Source organism: Sus scrofa, chromosome 12 (assembly GCF_054392235.1).
Source record: "Sus scrofa isolate SSC_HxYL_T2T_F1_AM1 chromosome 12, Sscrofa_HxYL_maternal_Yorkshire_Landrace_v2.0, whole genome shotgun sequence".
NCBI lineage: Eukaryota > Metazoa > Chordata > Mammalia > Artiodactyla > Suidae > Sus > Sus scrofa.
Window position 1 is genome coordinate 66237242 of NC_139394.1, and position 13611 is coordinate 66250852.

Genomic DNA, 13611 nt, shown 5'->3' on the forward strand with positions numbered 1-13611 from the left:
CATGCCCATGACTCATGTCATGTGGAAGTTCCCCAGGCCAAGGATGGAACCCAAGCCACAGCAGTGACAGCGCCAGATCCTTAACCTGCAGAGTCACTGAGGAACTCCGGGGAATTTTTTTTTTTTTTTTTTTTGGTCTTTTTTGTCTTTTAGGGCTGCACCCACGGCACATGGAGGTTCCCAGGCTAGGGGTCGAATCAGAGCTGGAGCCACCGGCCTCCACCGCAGCCACAGCCATGCCGGATCTGAGCCGCATCTGCGGCCTACACCACAGCTCACGGCAACACCGGATCCTTAACCCACCGAGCCATGCCAGGGATTGAACCCGTGTCCTCATGGATGCTCTTCGGGTTCGTTAACTGCTGAGCCACGAAGGGAACTCCAGGAAATTTACTTTTAAAACTAATATTTAAATTGAAATATAGCGCACGTACTGAAACGAACACAAAGCCTAAAGTGTGTGGTCTTATTACGAGTAGCACTGGGGGACAAAGTTCACCACCGTGGATCTCTGTTACAGAACCTTTGCTCCCCGTCACACATCTGGTCTTTTTTGTTTTTGTTTTGTCTTTTTGTCTTTTCTAGGGCCGCTCCCACGGCATGTGGAGGTTCCCAAGCTAAGGGTCGAATCAGAGCTGTAGCCACCGGCCTACGCCACAGCCACTGCCACATGGGATCCGAGCCGCGTCTGCCACCTACACCACAGCTCACGGCAATGCCGGATCCTTAACCCACGGAGCCCGGCCAGGGATCGAACCCACAACCTCGTGGTTCCTAGTCAGATTCATTAACCACTGTGCCACAACAGGAACTCCTCACCTGGTCTTTTGGCGGTAATAAGACCTTGATTTTCCTGGTGGGAACATTGCTTCCCCACGTGGTTCAGCCTGGGCCAACTACCTCTGGGATGCAGAGATGTTCATATGACTCTGGTTTAAGCAATCAAAGTGCCCCGTTTACCAGGCCACGGTGACTGGTTCAGGGGTGGCCGCGAGACCTAAGCCCATGGCAGCTTTTGCAGGAAACTTGGAGCTTTGCCGGAACCTCCAGGGACTGTTAAGCAAGCTGGTTGTGGGCCTGAGAAGAAAGCCATTGTGTAGGAGAGCAGTGTCAAAACACACACAGAGCTGCTCCCATTGTGGCTTAGTGAGTTACGGACCCGACTAGCATCCAGGAGGACTCGGGTTCGATCAGTGGGTTAAGGATGCGACGCGGCCGTGAGCTGTCATGTAGGTCACAGACGAAGCTCAGATCCCACGTTGCTGTGGCTGTGCTGTAGGCTGGCACCTGCAGCTCTGATTCAACCCCTGGCCTGGGAACTTCCATACGCTCTGGGTGTGACCCTAAAAAGACAAAATAAACAAGCACAAAAACATGGAGACACCAGCTGGGCACCTGGATCCAGCTATGCCTGAAGCTTAGCTACACACAAGACAATAAGTTTACCCATTTGCATAAGCCAGCTGAAGTTTTCCCTGTCATGTGTCACAAAGAGAACTGGAGCTGTTTTACTTGAAGAAGAAAAATCAGGGTAAAGAGGGCAGGACCGCGGGTTCCTCAGAGATCTGAAGGGCTGCCCTGGCCTGTGGAGTCACATGCAGATGGTGTGTTTCCAGTGAGTGGAAGGACCTGGAGCAGCACTTTGACCCCTTGTGAGCAAGACCTTTCCCACAATAGAGCTGTGCACCATACCCTGCCTCGGGGCAGAGGAGGGTCCCTTCCCGGGGGTGTGCAAACAGGCCTGTCGAGTTGAGGGGACTTGGGCTGGCCTCAGGACCGTAATCCTGTCCTCCCGTGCCTCATATCCGCTTTAGTGGGAGGCTTCAGATTATCAGGGACTCCCAACTCTTTTCTTTGTTTGGTGGTCCCCGCGGCATGTGAAATTTCCCTGGCCAGGGATCGAACCTGTGCCAGGGCAGTGAGAACACTGGATCTTGCTAGGCCACCAGGGAACTCCCTCTCCCTTCCTTTCCTTTCTTTCTTTCTTTTTTTTTTTTTTTTTTTTTTTGTCTTTTTGCCATTTCTTGGGCCGCTCCCGTGGCATATGGAGGTTCCCAGGCTAGGGGTCAAATTGGAGCTGTAGACGCCAGCCTACGCCACAGCCACAGCCACACGGGATCCAAGCCGCGTCTGTGACCCACACCACGGCTCAAGGCAATGCCAGATCCTTAACCCACTGAGCAAGGGCAGGGATCGAACCTGCCACCTCATGGTTCCTAGTTGGATTTGTTAACCACTGCACCGCGATGGGAACTCCTCCTTTCCTTTCTCTTAGTAAATAAAAAAGAATTCCAGGAGTTCTCTTGTGGCTCAGCAGCCTAAGGACCCAACATTGTCATCGCTGTGGCTCAGGTAACTGCTGTGGCACAGGTTTGATCCCTTGCCCAGGAACTTCTCTATGCTTCAGGTGCGGCCGAAAAGAAAAAAAAAAGCAGTACAAAAGCAGTCCCCAAAGAGTTTTTCTCTTGTTTATATAAAAGCCCTTCCATTCCCTCCGGTCCGGCCCCCAGGCCCCAGCCGCCTCCCTCCCCTGTTCCTGGTCCAGTCCTCCGTCTGCACAGTGAGAAGCAGTGTCAGGCTGTGAGGACCGAGGGGAGATAAGGCACTTCAAGCAGTCAGCACATCGCCTGGCAGGGGTGAGAGCTCTTGCTAGCGCTAGTGACAGTCGTTGTCATTGAGGGGTTGCCCCGAGCTCCCCCCGCCCCGCTCACCCACCTCATCTAGGCTGGCATGAAATCCTGGCAGCTCTACCCTCTGCCCCGCCCTTGGTCACAGCCTCTGGAACTGGTCTCCTTGCCCCGTCCACCCTCTGCAGAGTGGCCCTTCTGGCATGCCCCTCCCAGCTTGCACCCCCACGTGCACCCCCAGGCTGGCCTGGCCTGTGCCCATCCTCTCCTGCTTGGCCCTGCAGGATGGCTCCCACATCCCTCAGTGGCCTTGTCCCTTGTTTTCTGAGCATCCGACACACGCTTAACTGTGCTGGGACACCCTTCCCTCCTTGCCCTTTCTAGCTACTCCATCCGCGCCTTTCCAGGCCTGACTCGAGAGTGGCCTCTTCCAGGAAGCCCTCCCAGACCACCTCTGGTGACCCGAGGCCCTGGCTCCCTCTCTCCCAGGGCCATTCTTGGTCTTGCTCCAGGGCAGGATCTTCAAGGCTCAGCAGGTTGTTTTTGCGCGTCATTGCTAAGACAATACCGCTTATATCGCCAAGCTTTTGGCACCTGCCACCGGGCTTAAGCCTCCCAAGGGCCCTGGGAGGGAGGAGGGAGGGCTTGCATTTCCTGTGGCTGCCCGGACAAGGCCACGCACCTGCCATCTCAAGATTCCTTCCTAGGGTCCTGGAAGTCAGGAGTCCCACGCAGCCTCCCTGGGTGACATCCATCACGTGCTGGCTGGCCACTCCTTCTGAGGCTCAGGGGACAATCGTGTCCTGCCTTTTTCTGACTCCAGAGGCCGTCTGGTCCCTTGGCTTGCGGCCCCTCCTGAGTCCCTGCTGCCTTCTGCCCCCGGAGCCACCTCCCCTCCTCTTCTGTGGTGGCACTCCCCTGCTTCTCTCTTCAAAGGACGCTGGTGATGACACCTAAGCCACCTGGAGGAGCCAGGGTCACCTCCTCGTCCCAGGACCTTTACCTTAATCACAGCTGCGAAGCCCCTTCTGCCATCCGAGGTCCCATTCACAGGGGCTGGGGTTGGGGTGCGGCTACTTTGAAGCTGTTACTCAGTGGCAGAGCTGGGACTCACCCCAGGTGCCCTGCCTTCCACCCTGGGGGTTTGTGGCCTGGCTGACCGCGTGGGCCGGGGCGCCCGAGGTGGAAGAGGAAGGCAAGGACCGGGCTGCGGGAAGGCGGGAGGAGAGTCCATGTGGCTCGGTGGGGTGGGGGCAGAGCGCAGGTTCCGGGGACCCACAGGGCATCCCTGTCCACAACCCGCGGGGCATCCCTGTCCATGACAGGCCATGTGGAGCCACAGCCAGGCAGCCTCAGCAGAGAGCGGGCCACGGCTGCCTCCACCCCACATCTGGTACGGGCCGGTCCTGGACGAGGGTCCTTCCAGAGAACGTGCCCAGCATCTCAGACCCGATGGTTCCCCGGCTCTAGTGGGGCCTTTACAGCCACAGCCGCACGTGGCCCTTCTCTGTGGATGGGCAGGTTGAGGCGCATCAACGCGGCTGGCATTTCTTGGCCGCGGCCGAGCCCCGTGCGCCCTACTGTGCAGCCTCATGTGCGGCTCGCAGAGGCCCCGGGAAAGGGACAGGACCCCCCCGCCCCGACTGGAATAATGGTCACAGACACTGCAGGCAGTCCTGGCACGGGGACAGGGCCCAAACTGGCCTTCAGAGCTGCACTGGGGTGCGGTGCGGAAGCAGAGGGCCCCAAGGTCAGGGGTGGGTGGAGCCAGGAGCCCCCGGCCCCGCCTTCGCCGGCCTGCAACCTGGCAGCTCGGCGGCCACAGGCAGCAGAATGCGTGTCCTGAGCTGCGGGAAGGGGACGAGGGAGTGGGGGCCCTGGGGGGGCGGGGCGGGGGGCGGGCCAGGAGGGGAGGGGGAGGTCCGGTCGCCATAGCAACGGAGCAGGCTCGGCGCTCAGGCCCGGCTGCCCCTGGGGAAGGAGATAAAACGTTTTCTATCGATTTCTGTCTGGAAAGTCATCGGTGGTGAGCTCCTTCAGCCAAGATGGGGCTGGGGGCCCGGCTGGTGGGAGCGGGTCCGCGGGGCCCGCGCTGGGGCCCAGAGAGCTCAGGTCGGATGGGGAGGCGACAGGCGCATCAGGGGCGGGGCTGGGCAGGAGCCACATCCTCGCTTGGACCTCCCACCTCGGTGTCCCCTTCTGCTCCGCCCGTGGAGCCCACGTGCCTGGGCTGCCTGCTCGCTTCCCTGGGCCCCGTGGCAGGAGGCGCGGGGCCAGGCCTGGCTGGCGTGCCCACGACAGAGCTGCTGTCCTCTGGGCCTTGTCCTTTCTCTCCCAGGGACTTGGCTGGAAGCCAGGGGCCCCACACCTGGCACCCATGTAGCCTGGAGCGGCGACGCGTGTCCTGCTGACGGGTCCAGTGTCACCAGAGCCAGTTTCTGCCAGTTCCTGCCAGGCCGGGGGGCTGCGGGGAGAGGGGAGGAGGCCCCCTGTGCCTTCCCCACGCTCATTCCTTTCTCCCCGAACCCAGGCCCCTCGCCCCTGCATCTGGGGGGCTCCCACCAGCCGGTGACCACAGGCCCACGAGGCTGTGACATCGGTACCCGAGGGCATCTGCATATTAATGGAGATTCAATGCCCCACTCGGCTACTGACACCCGGTCTGATCAGGCACCTCTAGGGCTGTAGGCGAACACGGTTCAATCTTGCTTTTGTCCCAGCCACGCACACGCGTGTGGACACAGCCCTGCCTGTGGGCGTTCTCCTCCCAAGCTCCCCGAAAGCGTGGGGGTAACGACCTCCTGTGCCCTCCGGTCTGAGGCCAGGAGGGAATTTTCTCCAGGGAAGACCTTGGCTCGATGTCGGCTCCACCCCGACCTGCAGAGGGGCTGTGGGGAGGTCAGGTCCCCCCCGGCGGCCTTGGGGTCCACTAAGCCTGTAAGACGTAAATCTGGTGCTCTGGGGGCCACCCAGGCCCGGGAAAGCTGAGAATAAAGGAAACCTGGCCGAAGAGGAAACCCAGGGAGTTCCCTGTTGTGGCTCAGTGATAACGAACCCCACTAGGATCCACCAGGACACGGGTTCCATCCCTGGCCTTGATCTGTGGGTTAAGGATCTGGGGTTGCCGTGAGCTGTGGTGTAGGTTGCAGATGCGGCTCGGATCCCGTGTTGCTGTGGCTGTGGTGTAGGCCGGCAGCTGCAGCTCCGATTCGACCCCTCGCCTGGGCACCTCCATATGTGTGGCCCTAAAAAGCGGGGGGTGGGGGAGTGATGACAAGGAAACCCAGAGGAAAGCTCCCAGTGATGTGTGAGAGCTGGATCCAGCTGCTCCTGAGGCTAGTGTCTGCCCAGCCATATCCTATAATTTTTTGATCATTTGAACTCAAAGATTAATGAGAGCCCATCTCATTGGACCCATTGCCCCCCATGCTCGGTTCTTTTCTGTAGCCACTCTGACAGCTTCTGTTTGAATGCCACCCCTGATGGGGATCTCACTACCCCCCGCGGGAGCTCCACAAGGGCAGAACCAACCCTGGCACTAGTGAGAGCTGATAATGGATTGTACCTTCTGGAAGGACGCGCACAGAGAGACGAGACAAGGGTGGCCAAGCTGCTGCCAGAGAGGCTGTGCTGGCTGAGGTGGAGCCCGGGGCGGTGGTCCAACTTTCAGTCCTGCTGGCAGCCTGCTGTGTCACCCTGAGAAAGAGACTTTCCCTCCCTCAGCCTCAGTGTGCCACCTGCAGGATGGGTTCCCTGGCAGCACTCATCCAGGGAGGACACTGAGACTTGGGAGAAAGGGCTGGGCCCATGCCACGCCCACACAGACCCTGGGCAGCCTGGACCTGCTGCACATAAGGAAGCACAGGTTCCAGGCACGTCTGAGAGGTCAGCTGGCGACCTGGAAGGGCTGGCACCAGGGGCCTGCGAGGAGGCCTGGCCACCCCTGCTCCAGGAAGCCGTGGTGGTGACACGCAGCTGCTCCGATGCTGGTGTCACAGTAGCGCAGGCCCGCTGGCACCCTGGGTGGGCACCTGGGCCTGCGTTTGGGGATGCGGGTGTGCGTGGTTTGTGTTTCTGCGTGTGCACGGAATCCCTGGGTGTGCCTGGCCGAGCGCCTGCGGGGGTGCGTGTGGGTGGGATTCCTGCGCACGGCTGTGCTGCGTGACCCTGCGGGTGGCGTGTGTGCATCGCGTCGCTGGGCCGCTGGCCCTGGGGCAGGTGTCTGACCACAGCCCTGGGCGGGTGCCCCTTCCTCAGGCGCGGCTTCCTCCTCCGTGAGCGCAGCTGGTTGTGAAAGGCAGTCACGCTGCTGCTTCACATAATCCCGACAGGAGTCCCGGAATGGCAGTTGCTCACCCCACACGTGTTTACTGAGAGCTGACCGTGTGTGTGTCAGGCCCTGGGGACACAACGGCGATCAAAGTCCTTCCCTTTGGCAAAATCTCCAGTCTGGCGGGAGACCTTCGGTACACAGGTCGGTCAGTAATTCTTTTCTGATGGCCGCCCCCTGGGCCAGGGATTGAATCCGAGCTGCTGCGGTAGCAACACTGGATCCTTTACCCCACTGAGCTGGGCCAGTGATGGAATCCACAGCAACCTGAGCTGTTGCCATCAGAGTCTTAGCCCACGGTGCCACAGCGGAAACTCCACAGGTCAGCCAATAAGAGCACAGTGACACCAGGGCACCGTGGCATGGCAGGTGGTCAGGGAGGGGCCTGTGAGCAGAGGCCAGAGGAAGGAGGGACAGTCGTGAGAAGAATATGCAAGTGCAAAGGCCCTGGGGTTCGAGGGCCAGGGGCCAACGTGCTGGAGCGTGCGTGGGCTCCACAGCAAGGGGGCTGCCAGGTCACAAGTGGCGGGAGGGAGGGCAGGGGCAGGGGCTGTCCACAGGGCCAGGCCGTCCAAGGTTGGATGCCAGGCCGGGAAGAGGGGTAGTTAAGGCCAAGGAAGCCCAGACAGCTCTTCACCTTGGAAAGGCCCAGGGGGCCTGGGGACTGGTGTGCAAGATGCCCGGGGGGTGGGGTGGCCGAGAGATGGGTGACAAAGGGTACTGATGGCCAATAGCGCCCCACCCCCGCCTCCAGCTCTCGTCCCAAGGGACGCTGCTCTGGCCCCCTCTGCACGCTCTGCTCAGCGACACAAACAGAAAACACTGACCCCTCGCTTGGTAAGAGAACAAACAACCCAATGAAGATGAGCCGCCGTCGGAAGAGAAGCTTCCCCGAAAAGGCACAGAGGGGCAGCCGGCACAGGAAACGGGAGGCCAGCCACGGCCGCCAGGACGGGCGCCAGGGACAAACGGTGCCACCCGGGTCTGGGGAGGATCCGGGACACGGGACGCCGCGAACACTCACAGGAGGCCCTGGGAGTGTACGATGCACCGTCACTTCGGCAAACAGTCTGGCTGGCAGTTTCTTATACAGTTAAATATACACTTTCCATACGATCCAGCCTCTCCGCGGCTAGGTGTTTACCCGAGAGAAACGAAAACATATGTCTGCCCATATGCTTGCGGCAGTTGTACTTGCAATCGCCCCAAACTGAAAACAACCCAAATGTTCGTCAACTGATGCGCCGAGACGCAGCACGTGACAGCCGCACAATGAAATATTACTCAGCAATAAAAAGGAAAGCCTCGCAGGCACAGCCGGGACTCTCAGGTGCATCGTCCTGAGACGGAGGAGCCAGATCGCCAGGCGGCAACTGCGTGATTCTATTTGGGTGGCCTGCTGGGGACCCCGAAATCACAGGGACAGAACGGGGACTGGCCGGTGGCTGCCAGGGACTGGGGGTGGGGAAGGGCTGACCCCAGGGGGCCCGCAGGAAGTTTCGGGGCTGAGGTAAAGGTGCTGTGTCGTGACCGTGTGGTGGTTCCACGGTCTTATAGATTTGCCAAAACTCATAGAAGGGGACACTAAAAACAGATGCATTTGACTGTATGCAAATGATACTGCACTTATGCGGCCACAAAGCCTGGGGCTGACACGGGGCCACCCTTCGCTAGAGCTCCGCAGGGAGCTCGGGCCGCACCTCGGGGCCTGGGCTTTGGTCGGGCTCTGCGCAGACGGGGTCTGCAGGAAAATGTCTGAGTGATCAGTTTGGGAACCACCCCCTCCCCAGATCGAGGGCCCTTGTTCTCCGCGGCTGAGGAACCACAGGGCACGGATCTCAGGGACGCGCCGAGGAGGCGCGTGCGTGTGCGTGTGCGTGTGCGTGTGGACCTCTGCAGCGTGTGGCTTCTGGGGCCATCAAGGGTGCTCTGGTCCCCCTCCCAGCACCAGCCAGAGTGGCAGAGATGCTCTCTTTGCTTTGAAGTCAGGGTGACAGGTCACTTGGTCTGGCCAATGAAATGTCAGTGCAAGTAAGGACACCACCTCCAGGAAGCAGCTTCAAGAACAGGATTGCAGCTCTCCCCTTTCTCTTTGCCCAGACCTGCCCACCCTCACCGAGGCCGCGCTTCCGTGGGTCAGCCTGGGTCCCGGGGTGACGGACGAGGGGCGTCTCCCGGTCCCCGGGGCCTTTCTCCTGCTCTCATCCTCTTGACAGCAGCTTTCACAGCAGAGGTTTTAGAGTCTAATGAGGTCCAGCTCATCCAGTCTTTCTTGGATGGATCCTGACTTGCTGCTGCAGCTAAAAAGTCCTCGCTCTTGGAGTTCCCGTCGTGGCTCGGTGGTAATGAACCTGACTATTATCCATGAGGACATGGGTTCAATCCCTGGCTTTGCTCAGTGGGTTAAGGATCCGGCGTTGTCGTGAGCTCTGGTGTAGGTCGCAGTCGCGGCTTGGGTCCCGTGTTGCTGTGGCTGTGGCGTAGGCTGGTGGCTATAGCTTTGATTGGACCCCTAGCCTGGGAACCTCCATATGCTGCCGGTGTGGCCCTAAAAACACACACACAAAAAGTCGTTGCTCAACTTCTGTTCTTTTAAGGCTTAAAAGCCACTGAGATTTTGCACCCTTTGCCACTGCAGCATAACCTCAGATGGAATTGTCGTTTGGCCTGAAGAATCTGGCTCCAGGATGGGCGTCCATGTCTGCTACAACCCAGATGGTGGGGGAACCAGGGACCCCCCCAAAGCCAGTCAGGACATGGCTGCTTCCTCAGCAGCCTCTTAACACTCACAGACCTGGAGCCTGGGCAGCCCCAGCAGCAGCCCCCACCCCCGCCGACCAGGGAAGGAGGAGCCCCTCCCTCGTGGTGGCCTTTCTGGTCTGGGGTCAGCACATCGGAGGGGCCAGAGCAACTGGGAATCCAGCCTGGCTGCAAGAGCACTGCGGGGTCATGGGCTCACTCTCCAGGGAGGCAGAGGAGGTGGGCCTGCATTGGCCTGTGGTCACACTGTGGCGGGGGGAGGGGGCACCCCTGTAGAACAGAAGAGGCAGACAGTGAGGCTGGGGGGCGCTGGCGGGAGGGGAGAGGAGGCTGCGTGGGGGCAGGGGGTGGGGCAACGTAAGAGGGAGCTGACGGGGAGGGCAGGGTGACAGCTGGCACTGGAGGGGGCAGGGACGTGGATTATTGTTTGATCCTGGCTATGGTGCGTTGACGCGTGTCCCCCAAATTCACGTCTGCCTGGCCCCTCAGAATGTGACTGCGTTTGGAGTCAGGTCTCCGCAGGTGCAATTAGGTAAGGACCTCACGCTGAAATCATTGCGGATCTAAGATGAGCCCTAAACCCAGTGATTGGCGTCCTCCTAAGGTGTGGCTGGGAGACAGGGACACCTGGAAGGCCCTCACTCCTGGTCACAGCCCGGTCAGTGACCCTGGGAGCAGAGGCCACCTGCCTGCGTGGCTGAATTGAGGGCAACTGAAGGGAACTGATCAATTCTTCCAGAATCCTAGCTTCTGAGGCCCAGGCATTCCTGTAAGGGAACAGAATCGAGTCCAAATGAGGCTTAAGCGCTTCGGCAGGGGCCCGGCAGTGCGGGGACACAGTGTGGCCTGCAGAGCTCGCTGGCCCTTTACAGAGGTTTGCGACCCCCGCTGTGACTGGCCATCCTCACCGGGCCCCTCCTGAGGGGAAAGGGGCCAGGACAGAGGGCATCAACCGGGCCACCGCAGGAAAGACGGGTGCGGCTGCTCTGGGCCACTCACCGAGGCGGGGGAGGGGGCTGCGTGGGACTCATGGGTCAGAGGCGCCTCTGGGCTCCGGGTCTGTCCAGACTGGGACTGAACCCTGGGGACCTAGAGGTGTCCGCGTTGGAGGAAGGTCCCGGAAGCCCCCCTGGAAGGAAGAAAAGAGGAACCAGCCGCGAGAATCGTGGCCCAAGTGGGGTGGGGGGCGCGCGAGGGAGGCGGTGCCCCGGGGCGGGGCCGGCGGCGGGAAATGCGCGTCGTGCCTCTGCCTCCCGCCAGGTGGCGCTGCTCCCCCGGCCTTGACGCCTTCGCGCCCTTTCTAAAGCGCTGGCGACAGGCGGAGACCCCAGGCGCGCCAAGTCCTAGCCGACCTGCATCCCAGCAAGAGCCACCTCCTCCTCCACGTCCCCGACGGACCCTATGGGAAACCAGGCTTCTGGAAAAAGTACTGCTTCGTCCCCTCAGGGTTTGCCTTCCTTACTTGCTCTGTGGGTAAAATAGAGATGCTTCAGTCTCTCCAAAGCAGCAAGTGTAGGGCATGAAGCCTTCATCCAAACAGAGCATTTCCACCATGACCATGACTGCCAGGCATCCCTGTGCAGGTTGTGCACCGCCTCAAGGACGGCAGACACGTCCAAGACTGTGCAAATGTACCCCTGCTGGGTTGCACAGTGCTCACCCTGTGCAACTGTGCATGGTGGCCCTGAGCCTCGGAAACATCTCCACTAGGTACTCAGGTGAGTGTACGCAAGGTGAGTGGCCCCCTGAAGCTGAGCGTGGGCAGGTGTGCTTACCTTCTTGTTGATATACACCCCACAAAAAGGACCTGGAGCCGCCCCTCCCCCCACGCCCCAGCATTGTGTGTGACCTCCTCCTCCCAGCCATAGAGGTGGGTTGTGGCTCAGTGGGTTGAAGACCTGACATTGTCTCTGAGAATGCGGGTTCAGATGCTGGCCTCTCTCAGTGGGTTAAGGATCCGGTGTTGCTGTGGTTGTGGCAAATGCCGCAGCTGCTGCTCAGATCCAACCCCTAGCCTCGGAGCTTCCATATGCTGCAGGTGTGGCTGTAAAAAGACAAAAAAAAAAAAAAAAAAAAAAACCACTTCTTTTGTTTCTTAGAGAAGGTCAGCCCAGAGCTGCGGCAGCTTCACACCTGGAGATGGTTTGGAAGTGCGGGGTCAAAGGGCAGCTGGTGGGAGGGGTGATAATGGCCTGGAAACGGCACGTGGGGCTGAGAAACCAGCTTCTGGTGTTGGGCTCAGGCTTTTTAGGGACCATCTTATCACAACGACCCCCTGAGGACGGAAGCAGTATCAGCATTTGACAGACCAAGGCTTCAAGGGGTTTACCCCAATCACAGAGGGCTGCCTGGGGCCGGCGTCCTGCTGTGCTTTTTCCCTGTGCTAATGTATGGAGCTTTCCCAGTGAGCCCAGGAGGAAGGAACAGCCGCCTTTCCTGTTCTATAGATGAGGAAACTGAGGCTCGACGAGGTCAAGTGCAGCCAGGGAATGACAAGCTGGGAAACGCAGCGCTCGCGTTCTGGGCTTCATTTGCTGGCATTACCGTTACCCCCGAGAGCCTCGGTGTCCCTGCCTGTGGCTGGGGGAGGTGCCAACTTCCTCGGGCTGGCTGGAGGCTCCAACAAGACCCGACCAGCCTGCTGTGGCATGCTCTCCTCGGGACCTGGTGCGCAGCAGGGGCCTGGCCCGCGCTGGCTGTCCTCCCCCCGTTCCTAGTCCCTGGACGCGTCCTCTGCTTCCCACATTTGGCTAAACCTCTGCCTGGGAACCCATCTTCCTGCCTCTGGCTATTTTTAGTGCCATTTCCTTGGAATTCTGGATTCCGGAGGCCCTGGTGGTGGGGAGAGCAGGGCTTCTCAGATGGGAGTAATTGGGATTCCTGTGTTTATTCTGCAGAAAGCACTGACCCAGCTGCTGCCTTTGCTGGGCCAGTGACTCATGGGTTCTCCTCCATCTCCTGGGGACAGAGGCCAGTGTTGCTGAGTGACTGGGATGGTTTCTGCTGGGAGAGGCCTCTGGACAGGGGGTAGTGGACAGGCCAAGGCTTCCTGGGAAAAGGTACCTGGATGGAGCTGTGGGTGGGTGTGGCAGGGTGGGCAGAGGGCCAGGAACTTTCCCGCAGTCGTATCCCCACAGAGCTCAGGCCCACGGAAGACCAGGCCTGGGGACCCTCTTTGCCCGAGGAGAAGGGGATTTCTGGCAACAGCCCCAGAAATAGGACTGGATATTGAGGCAGACAGGTGTTTGCCTCTTTTAATATCTATAAAACCTCAATCAGGAGTTCCCGTCGTGGCTCAGCGGTTAATGAACCTGACTAGGAACCATGAGGGTGTGGGTTCGATCCCTGGCCTGGCTCAGTGGGTTGAGGATCCAGTGTTACCATGAGCTGTGGTGTAGGTCACAGATGCGGCTCGGATCTGGTGTTGCTGTGGCTGTGGTGTAGGCCTACAGCAGTAGCTCCGATTCGACCCCTAGCCTGGGAACCTCCATGTGCCGGAGGTGCAGCCCTAGAAGAGACAAAACCAAAACCAAAACCAAAAACCTCAATCAATTTGTGCTATAGTGTTCTAAGCCAGTCATCATCATTTGGTTGTCAAATTTCCCGTGGCTCATACTGGTCATGTGGTCTAGTCCTGGTCAATCAGTCCTCAAATGGGGGCATTTCGGGGAAGCTTTTGCTCTCCTGATGAAAAGAGGCAGGTGCAGCAGTGTGGCTCTTGCCCTTTCCCCTACTTTTGGCTTGTCTGGAACCTGGGTGTGATCACAAGAGCTATGGCAGCCACTTTGGGTCTATGAGGCCAAAGCATTAATGCTGGAAGATGAATTAAATTAGGGATGGTGAATTAGGGATCCTTGGTGCTAGGACCTGCCTGCCTCTAGTTGTGTTATTTGG